Raw genomic sequence first — 9,967 nt, forward strand, 5'->3', positions numbered from 1 at the left:
CTAGTTTTTTAACGAGGATGGGGTGGGAGACGGTGTCAAAGGCCTTGCTGAAGTCCAGAAAGACTACATCCACTGCTACCCCTGCATCCAGGGCTTTCGCGACCTGATCATAAAAGGCAATCAGGTTGGTCTGACATGACCTGCCCCTAATGAAACTGTGCTAGTTGCCCTTGAGCATCATCCCTGAGGCCGGCTCATCACAGATGTGCTCCATGATAATCTTCTCAAAGAGTTTCCCTGGGATTGAGGTAAGACTGATGGGCCTATAGTTGCCCGGGTCCTCCCTCCTCCCTTTTTTAAAGATGGGGACCACATTGGCTACCTTCCAATCATCCAGCACCTGGCCTGAGCACCACGAGTGCTCGTAAAGCCGTGCCAAGGGCCCTGCAATAACCTAGGATCTGGTGCTGGACCCCCGGGCACCTGCCGGGAGTGGTGTGGCGCGGTGTAGCAGGAGCAAGAGGAGGAGCTGTGTTGGAGACAGGGTGCAGAGCAGCACCTGCCTGGCTGCAGCTTGTTGGAAGTTGCTCCTGCTCCAGCACGCGGGGCTTTGGCTTCAGCTCCTGCGAAAGTGTCCAGGAGCTGAAGCAGGAGCCACCTGGCTGAAGCTGCTTGACCACTGGCAATGGCATGAGATGGCACAGTGCGGTGCAGCAGGAGCAGGTTGCACCATTGCACCGTGCTATACTCCTGGCAGGCACACAGGGGCCTGGCTCCAGATCTTGGAAAGGGGGCAGCTGAATTTGGTAGGTCCCTAGCCATGAGGCTTGCAAGCAGGGATGTTTGCAAAAAGGCACGGTGTTACCTGCTGTGGCTTGGCTCCCGGGGATCTTGGCGACAATGGCACGTAGCTGAATGGTCTGTGCTGGATACCGGGAAGTTGGGTGGAGACATTCATTTGCCATAAAACTTGCAGGTGGTTGTCAGACCAATCCTTTGGACCAGGACATAGGGAGTTCACCAAAAGCAGGCCCAGGAGCCAGAATTAAAACCCCATGTCTGCTACTGGTCTAGATCCTGTGATTGGCCTCCCTGCTCCTTTTAATCTACCTAATTAAAAGGTTTTTTACCTGTAAAATTGGAGTCATGTGTCCCAAGTATAACGCAAGGATTTGCTTGGAAAACCCTCTGCCTGCTGCCTCAAATGGGTGGTCAAGGCATGCTTCATCTCCCATCACCAGGGATCCAGGTTTTCTCTGTTTTAAAATAGCAAATTCTCTGATTTAAGCCCCCAAATCCACAACTAAAATGAAATGCTGCTATATGCATAGGTATCAGTTGAATGCAGTGTTTTGTTGATGTATTTACAGGCTTAAAGTGATTTTGGAAGCTGACCAGTTCCTCAATCATTGTAAAAAAATTACATCTAAATACCTAGAAATGTTGGTGTTTTGGTTTTGGTTTTTTACCACGGAAAATCAAAGCTCCCCTTCCCCCTGCTCTCTCCCAACCCCTGCCTATGCTATTGCCCCTCACTCCCAAGCCACCGCCCCATAGATGTACCTGGAGGGGGTTGCGGGAGCTGCTGTCTCCTGCTGCTTGGCTGCCGTGTGCATGTACACGCACACATGCACGTGGTGCCCCTTGCCTCCTCGCCAGCCCCAAGCAGCCTATTGCAAGCTGGAACTCGGCGGCCCGCTGTTTCCCAGGCTTTTCTTGTTTAAAGGAGAAATCCATATTTGTCTTCATTAAAGGAGAAAAAACAGCTTTTTTTCTTTGCTGCAGGAGAACTATCTGCATTTTTCCACAGCAAACAGAGAACCCGGATCCCTGCCTATCGCCCATGGAGGACATTGCTCCGCACCCGTAAGAAATGGCACTGCCGTGAAAGAGGGGAGCTGAAGTCAATGGGTGTTTGGATCCCATGGCATTGCAGCTGGCATTGCTGCCGCTGCTTCGCTGTTCTCTTGCGCAGGATCGGGATGGGACACCCCAGCCTCCAGCCTCAGTGTGCTGTTCGGAGAATGGGCAGAAGAGGTTCTGCTCTTCTCCCAGCCTGCCTTACTTGGGCAGCCTATCTGCCTATATAAGCAGAGGCAGGATTGCAGCCTCTCCAGGAGAAATTCTCTGTGGAAAGGTCAGTCCAGCCAGTTGTTACTTAAATACTGTAGTGCAAAGCTCTGCCACGCGTCCTGCCCTGGTCAGCAACGATGCACTGCTGGGAGAGAGAGAGATGGGCAGCTCCACCCAGGGACCATCACTTTTTTGCAGGGCTTGGGTATTGCTTGCTTTATCTTGCTTCAGGTTGAGAGGTTGAGTATTTCCTGCTCTGGAGAAACTGTTTAAATCAAATCCACAGCCCACACATGAGTCAACCCGCACAAAACAAGATGGAAATCGGCTCTTATCTCCCCAGCAACTATCAAGCAGTGGTGTCGGACAGATACAGATCGCAGCTGAACTGTAAGCACCCCAGCCCTCTTCAGCTTGCAGGAATAACGTGACCTCTGAGGTGAATCCAAGGATGTGATGAAGGGGAAATGACCCCATCTTATTCATCGTTGGCTCTAGTCAAAAGATACATTTTCTTTCAAAATCTTTTTTCTGGGAAACATTGAGCTTTGGGCTCAATACGTTTTTTTGCAAAAAGGCTTTTGGGCTCAATAAGTTGTTTGCAAGAAAGCTGTTTCTTCCTGTGGAGCACTTAGCTGTAGCAGAAAACGATACTTCTGGATCCTGGTGTATGCATGAGAGGTCACCGGGACCATCAATGCATACGCCTCGGCAGGAGTGAAGGCTGCCCAGATCTTCCTCCCCCCACCCCTTTTAGGCAGTATCCAAAGGCCAGACCGAGTCCAGATGTTTAGTGCCTCGATGACTGCAAGCCCAGAAATTAAACCCAGGTCTCCATACGGTAGATAAGGATTCGACCACGGGAACATGGTAGCTGATGTCTTGTAGAGGATTTACCTTTTCGTTAAAAAAAACCACCCCAAATGCCTGAGAACTTGAATGTCCCAACTACAAAATGCGGCTCCCATGCCATATACCATTGCTGACATGCCTCGGGTTCAGCTACGCCTATAAAATTACAGAACCAGAGGCCTGAACAGGACTTGAACAGGTCATCTAGTGCAGCTTCCTGCCCAAGGCAGGCCCAGTCCTGACCAAAACCTCCAAAACTACTAATTGTCTAACCTACATTTAAGCAATTCCTGAAAGGGAGCACACAACCCCTCTAATCTGTTCTAGTGCTCATCTACCCTCCTAACAGAAAATACTTTTCAACATCTATCCTAAATCACCCTTTTTTTTTTTTTTTTGCAATTTAAACCTTTGTGGGGGGGTTGTCCTCTCCCTGTGGATGCAGAATAATTGACTGACATTTTCCTTGTCAGAACTTTTTTGCATGGGAGAATTTTTATCTCCCCCCTTCTTAGTTTTCTCTACTTTAAGCAATCCCAGTCCCTCTAGCATTTCATCCGATTTATCTTGTTTTCCAAACCTTTAATCATTTGGACTCTTCACTTAGTCTGTCTCAAAGTACAAAACCCAAAACTGGACCCAGGACTTCAGGTGAGGCTTCACTGGTGCCGAATAAAATGGAAGAGTCGCCTTTTGCGACTTGCATGGAGCAATCCTCTTTGTATATCCCAGCAAACTATTACTTTTATTTTCCCCTCAACAATATTGTACTGTTGACTTATTCAGCTAGGTCCATTATGACTCCTCCCCCCCCCCCCCCCGACATCATTTCTGGCAGTGCTGCAGCCTTCCCAGCCATCCTCTCTTTCTGCCGTGGTGCTTTCCAATGAGTCCTTCCTAAAGGCAGGAGTTTGCCCATCTCCTTGATGAATTTCATTCTATTGATTTCAGACCGCTTCTCCAGCTTATCCCAGTTAATCCTTTATTCTGTGGAGCGTGCACATACTGCACAGTTAACCCAGCCTCTTATAGGTTCATAAATGTAGAGGTGGAGGGGACCTGAGTAGATCATCAAGTCCAACCCCCTGGTTGAATCCCACCAGGTTTCAGTCAGCCCTATTATGTCCAGGTTTGTACTAGCTATCTGGAGGGCCAGTTCCTCTTGCTTATTCCCCATACTTTGAGCATTAGCGTAGAGGCATTTAAGACCTCCTATCAGTCCATCCACCCCCCGCCCCATTCCTCGGACTATCCGGACCCTTGTCACTTAGCTGGGTACTTCTTGTGCTCATCACCTGTCTTGGCTGGGAGGTGTCCTCGTGTCCTCCTGTGGCCCCATCCCCTGGCAAAGCTAATTTAAAGCACGCCATACGAGATCAATCAACCTGGCAGAGAAGACACGCTTGCCTTTAGGGGAAAGGTGAAGCCCATCCCACCCAAGCATGCCCCCTACGCGAAAATATGGGTCGTTGTCCAGGAACCCGAGGCCTGGGCGGGGGCACCAACTCCAAAGCCGCCGGTTGACCTCGTTGATGCAGGCCTCGAGATGCCGTTCGCGTCTACTTACTGGTATACCGCCTGCGCCCCTGTCTCCTTGAGCTTGGCCCCCAAGGCCTTGTAGTCCTTCGTGATGTGGTCTGGGTTGCCCTTGGCCCATGTGGATTAGGACCATGGGGTACTGGTCCAAGGGTCGAATGAGGTCCCTTCCAGCCCTAAACTTCTGTGAACCATGGGATGTGCCCCGAAAGAGCAACACACACACACACACAGAGCTAGGGAGGGTGCAGCGATACAAGTATGACTTCATTGTTGGGGTTCTTCTATGGGGTGTGTGGGTTTATAAATGTGGTTAGGAAAAGAAAAGGTGCAATGGAAAGCTACAATAGAGGATGTGTGTGTATGTGTGTGTTTTTTGTTTGGTTGGTTTTTTTAATAAAAAAAATCACTGTTGGGGTGCTTCTGTTTGCATCCGGCCAACCTGGGTGCTCAAACCCAGGTGCTGATCTGCATTTCAGATATAGGATTAAAATCACTATTTCCAACAGCAGTAACGAAGCTTACGCGGAGCTGTAGGCTCTCTGCCATCAAATGTCTTCCCGGAAACAGGGTGGATTTGAGTCAAACGTCGCACCCTTCTAGCAAAGCTGGTCCGAGCACTGGTGCAAAGGAAGGGCCTGTTTGCGTGAGTGATTAGCAGAGCTGCAAATGCAAAAGCGATCTGTGTGCTATTTGATCAAATCTCATTTTCTGGGAAAAACCCTGGGCATACTGAGGTCAACAGTAAGGCTCCGTGGAGTTTAGAGAGGCCGGGTTTTCATCTGCTCCTTGTCGCCTTTCACTCAGATACGCTTGTTGAGCCCCCATCCCACGTTTTGGACTATGACCCTTGGTGCAAAGTTCACAGTTTGGGGAGACCATTCTGCCTTGCCTGTCGTGGAGCTACGCACCAGGTACGTGCCAGAAGTGGAAGGTCTGATCTCGTGAGGATGGCGGCGAATTCTTAAGCGGTGTTTCACTGAAACGCGCTCCATACCCGCGGTGACACTCGGTGCCTGTGTCACCCCGGTTGCTGTCTGAGGCATTGCAGCCTCAAGGTCAGACGTGAGCTGGCAGTCGGAAAACGTCATCGTTGGTCCATAGACCAAACTCAGTCCCAGTGTTACTGGAACAGAGAAAAAATGGCTTCCGCTTATGTACGCCTGCACTGGCATTCGCGATCCTGGTTCAGCTCAAGCAATCTGATTCCCAGCCTATTCAGGTAAACTAATGGGATGGTAAATGAGGGTTAGATACACTGCTACTGTTTTTTTCGGGACGTATGAATGTATAGTTTTCTCTAGGACTCGGCTGAGGGCGAGCTGTACCAGTGTTGCTTTTGTCTGGATTGAACTCCATGAGGATTATTTGCCTTGAGTTGGTACCAGGCCACAAACCCTAGACAGACCTCTAATTGCTACTTCATGCCACTATTGTTGGAGTAAATTCATTTTAACAGCATAACAGATGCCTGTAGTTTACTGGATGCAGTTACAGGGACTGATAAGTATCTCAGTCTTGACTTTCCAATACCTTGCACAACTTTCTATTGAAAAGGGACTCTGCGGGGCATTGTGCGGCACTCCTTCACTTTGCCCCGCTGCTCCCTGGAGTAGGCTGTTATTTGGCCTTGAAACCTCCGCAATAAGCCAACACCTCTCTGAATGCTAAAAGATATATGGGTTTAACTGAATGCTGTGGTGGGATCCTATAGGAGCCGACCATGACTCCGAAATCTGCAGCAGTAGTGGCAACCTGGCAGCAAGACACGGCACAATGCTTGGTGTGCAACTGGATTGTAGTCTGTAGCCGTGTTGGTCTAAGGACATTGGCAGACACGGTTCTCTGGGTAAATCTGATATCTTTTATAAGACCAATGCAAATAGTTGGAAAAATTCCCCTTTGCAAGCTTTCAGGTATAAATACCCTTTGTCAGGCTGAGGAAGCATCTCTGGTGTAGAATTGGGTATCTATTTGTAATGGCTAGGGACGATGGAGAAGGACACAGTGCTGTTCTTTCTTTAAGGGGGCTGAGTTAGTGCTTGAGAGGTGCTGCCGCTCTCGAACCATAAAGCCTAGCCCACTCCATCACCTGTTTAAAGGGTGGCTGATAATCCCTGTGTTCACTTCCATTTTGTTACATTTTCAAATGGCATGATTGTGCCTGAGATTTTCTGCAGAGTTTCTATTGAACACATTTTTTCCTCCCCAAAATGATCTTAAAAAAAATCTCAAAAATGAATGTTTTAAATATGGTTTTTTTGAAAAAATCATGATAATGCACATGGCTGCTCAAAAATTAAGAACGCAGAGAACATAAACTGGCAAAAGCCAGGGGCAGGACACAGAGAACAGCTTGATGGGTGAACATAGGCACATGAGAGCAAGAAGAGATGCATGAGACAAGAAGGTATAATGTTATCCACCTATAAGGACGATTGAGTGTGAAGCTTGGAGACTGTCACAAAGGTAGAAGGGAAAAGAACAGAAATGTATAAACTAAATACTGAGCCCCTGTCCCCTCGCCCCCCAAGCGGGGTCATTTCTTTCATTAATAGCCTCCTTTAAAAACGGGTTTGAAAAGTTTCAAAAAGAGAATCCACGACTGGTTGGCTTCTGAAAAATATTCCTTCATGAAAAAGATTGGGGTTTTTTTTGCTATTGTTTGCATTCTTGCTATTGGATGAAAGGCGCTCGTCCTTTTCTGAGTGTGGATGTGACAACGTGAGTTGCAAGCTGTTATTTCTAGGGTTTCTCCCTCCCCTCAACCCACTCCAGCTCCATTCTTTCCGAAGTGTCCCACTTCCCATTGACTCTCATGAATGAAGTTTCCAAATGACAAGAGCTGCAGATAAAATCTGAAGCTCTGGCTGTGTAATATGCAAATCTGCCATTCTCAGGAAATCGGGCTAACCTAATTTAATCTGGCTGAATTTGTGATGCCTACTGCTGGAAACAAATGCAGTTTGTGGAGACAGTGGCATTCAACTTGTCAGGCTACACGAGACACTCTACTGTGCAGTAAGGTGCCACCGTGCAACCGTGCACAGCAGCTACTGCACAGTAAATTAGGCTAACGTGGTTTTCTACTACCTGTAAATACAGGTGGTAGATTAACTGTGCACTAGCTACTACGCAATACTGCTCAAGTAGACAGCTGACTGGGAGCAAATTGCTCCTAGTCAGCCCAAGCAGCAGCGGGCTGGGGAACTGTCCCCTCCTCCGCAGCCGTTTCCCGGCCCTGTACTCCTCTTGACTGATCGGGGCACAGGGCTGGGAAACAGCTGTCCCGGAGGAGGGACTGCCCCCAACCCACTCTCTGAAGCCCCGTGCCAGGCCAGTGGAGTCAAGAGCTCTCCCTGACTGTTGTAGGGGGGTAGGGTAGGGCAGGAGTAGCCCTACACCGTATTGCTTCCAGCAGGAGCAAATTTGCTCCCAGCGAGCACGTGTGTAGATGCACTCTCAGGGAAAGCTTACCGTTCAGTATTTTACTGTGCAGTAAGCTTATAGCACATTCACAGCATGTGTAGATGTGTCCACTGAGGTCCAAACAGATCAGAATCAGGAATGGATAGCTAATGGAAGATAACCAGCACGAACTGACAAATTTATAAAGGGTGGATACATAACTGGTTGGATCATCCCACTCAGTGAGTAGTCATCAGTGGCTCAAAGTCTAGTTGGGAGAAGGTATTAAGTGGGGTTTCCCAGGGGTCTGTTCTGGGCCAGGTATTGCACATCATCTTTATTAATGGTTTGGATGATGGGAGTGAGTGCAGACTTAGCAAATTTGCAGAGGGCACCAAGTTGGGTAGAGTTAGAGAAACTCTGGAGGGTAGGACTAGAATCCAGAACGACCTGGATAGACTGGAGAAACGATCCACAATCAACCAGATGAATATGGTATCATTAAGTCTTAATGATAAGATTATGGAGACCAGAAGAATCTACGGGCATGTGTCAGGAGTGATTTTTCATGACCTAACATCAACTCTCTTGATTCTAGGATGATCTGCACGGGATTTCGTCTTTCTGTGGATCCCCTCCCACTTCCCATCCTGCCGTCAGAAGTGGCCATGCAGCACGTAGCTTGGTGACTTCCCAAGAGGAGTAATAGAAGCCCCACGGTGTAGGACATTTAATGACTGGAACAGCAAAACACCGAGGAGGGCTTTTGCATCAATCCCTATGTGACGGGCCGGCTGGCAGTGACCTAGCCCAGGGGTTTTGAAAGGGCAAAAGATGATTGGAGGACTTGGCATTCCCTTTCCGCACCAATCAGGCCCCAGAGACTCACCCCCCTGTGCCCTGATTGGCCCCTTGGGTCACCTGGAGGGGGGTAAAAGAGGCAGCACTGCTGACTCAGGAGAGAGATCAGTGCGGGACAACAAGGAAGGAGCTTCACAGAGCTGGCAAGAGCTGAGCCAGCAGGGTGGGAGCAGTTGCCCCAGAAAAGCCTGAAAGAGCAGGACCTGCAGGCAGCAGTGGTGTTAGAAATGGAGTATTGTTAGAAATGCACAGCTTGCATCTTGCACCCGATAAGAAAGAAACACTGCCAAGGACTTTTTTCCTTGCCCAGCCTTGCCACAGCTTTTCTTATACTAAATCGCAGACTCTCCCCCAGCTTCTCCCTAGCCTTTCTCATGCAGATTACAGAAGCTGGAATTCAACTGACTGTGTCCTTGAAAGGGGCGGGGGGGTTAAACTCTTGGTGACCTATAGTACTCTCTGAGCATGCTTAATTAGCTGATGCATATTTACCTCTCCGCCCTGCATACTTAAGTAGTTAATTATAATATACATGCGATGTATGTAGTGATGTAACCACATGTATTCTTGTATGAAACGGAAGTGAGCTGTAAGAGTTCCTGTTTCTGCACATGTGCCCAGGAGGAAAAAGATAAATACAGCCTGCAAAATTCCTTGGTGGGTTCAGAATAATCTGAGTTTTTGACTCTGCTCTGACCCTATTTGCAAATACACCTTTTGTGCCATCTAATGAGTGTGTGTCTGTGATTTTAGTGGCCTCCAGAGAAACGAACTGCTTTTAAGCATCAGTGGGACCCTCAGCAGTGTGGTGTGTGGCCGGCAGGAGGGGCCCCCACTGGGCTCCAGGATCCCCCAGGAGAGGCTGCAGCCAGCAGGAGAGGCTCCCCTGCTCCAGGAAGGACCTGAGTAGCGACCTGAGGGGTTCCCAGCTCTGCTTTTAGCTCCTCCAAACAAAGGCCAGGCAGCTCCATGTAAGGCCGGGCTCTGGGAAGGTCAAGACCCCTAGCAGGATAGACCGGTGCCCCCAGTGGTGCCTGTGTGGCAGTGTTCCTGCCCACCATGTGGGAGGTCTGGGCTCAAGTCCCAGTGGAGAGGACTTGGGATGAGTGAGGTAACAAGCAGCAAATCTCCTTGCAGTGGAAAGGGGCCATTGTGTTTTCTCCCCCTCCAGGTACTAAGGCCCTACATTTCCTTGTCATTTGACATTTTGCATCTTGTGCCTTTTTATATTTCACCAACCTGTACCGTTTGTTCTGCTCTTTGTGTTTTATATTTTGTTATCCCTGTTTTTGTCAAT

The sequence above is a fragment of the Crocodylus siamensis genome, chromosome 1 (assembly GCF_052110815.1).
Source record: "Crocodylus siamensis isolate JL-2025a chromosome 1, ASM5211081v1, whole genome shotgun sequence".
Classification (NCBI taxonomy): Eukaryota; Metazoa; Chordata; order Crocodylia; family Crocodylidae; genus Crocodylus; species Crocodylus siamensis.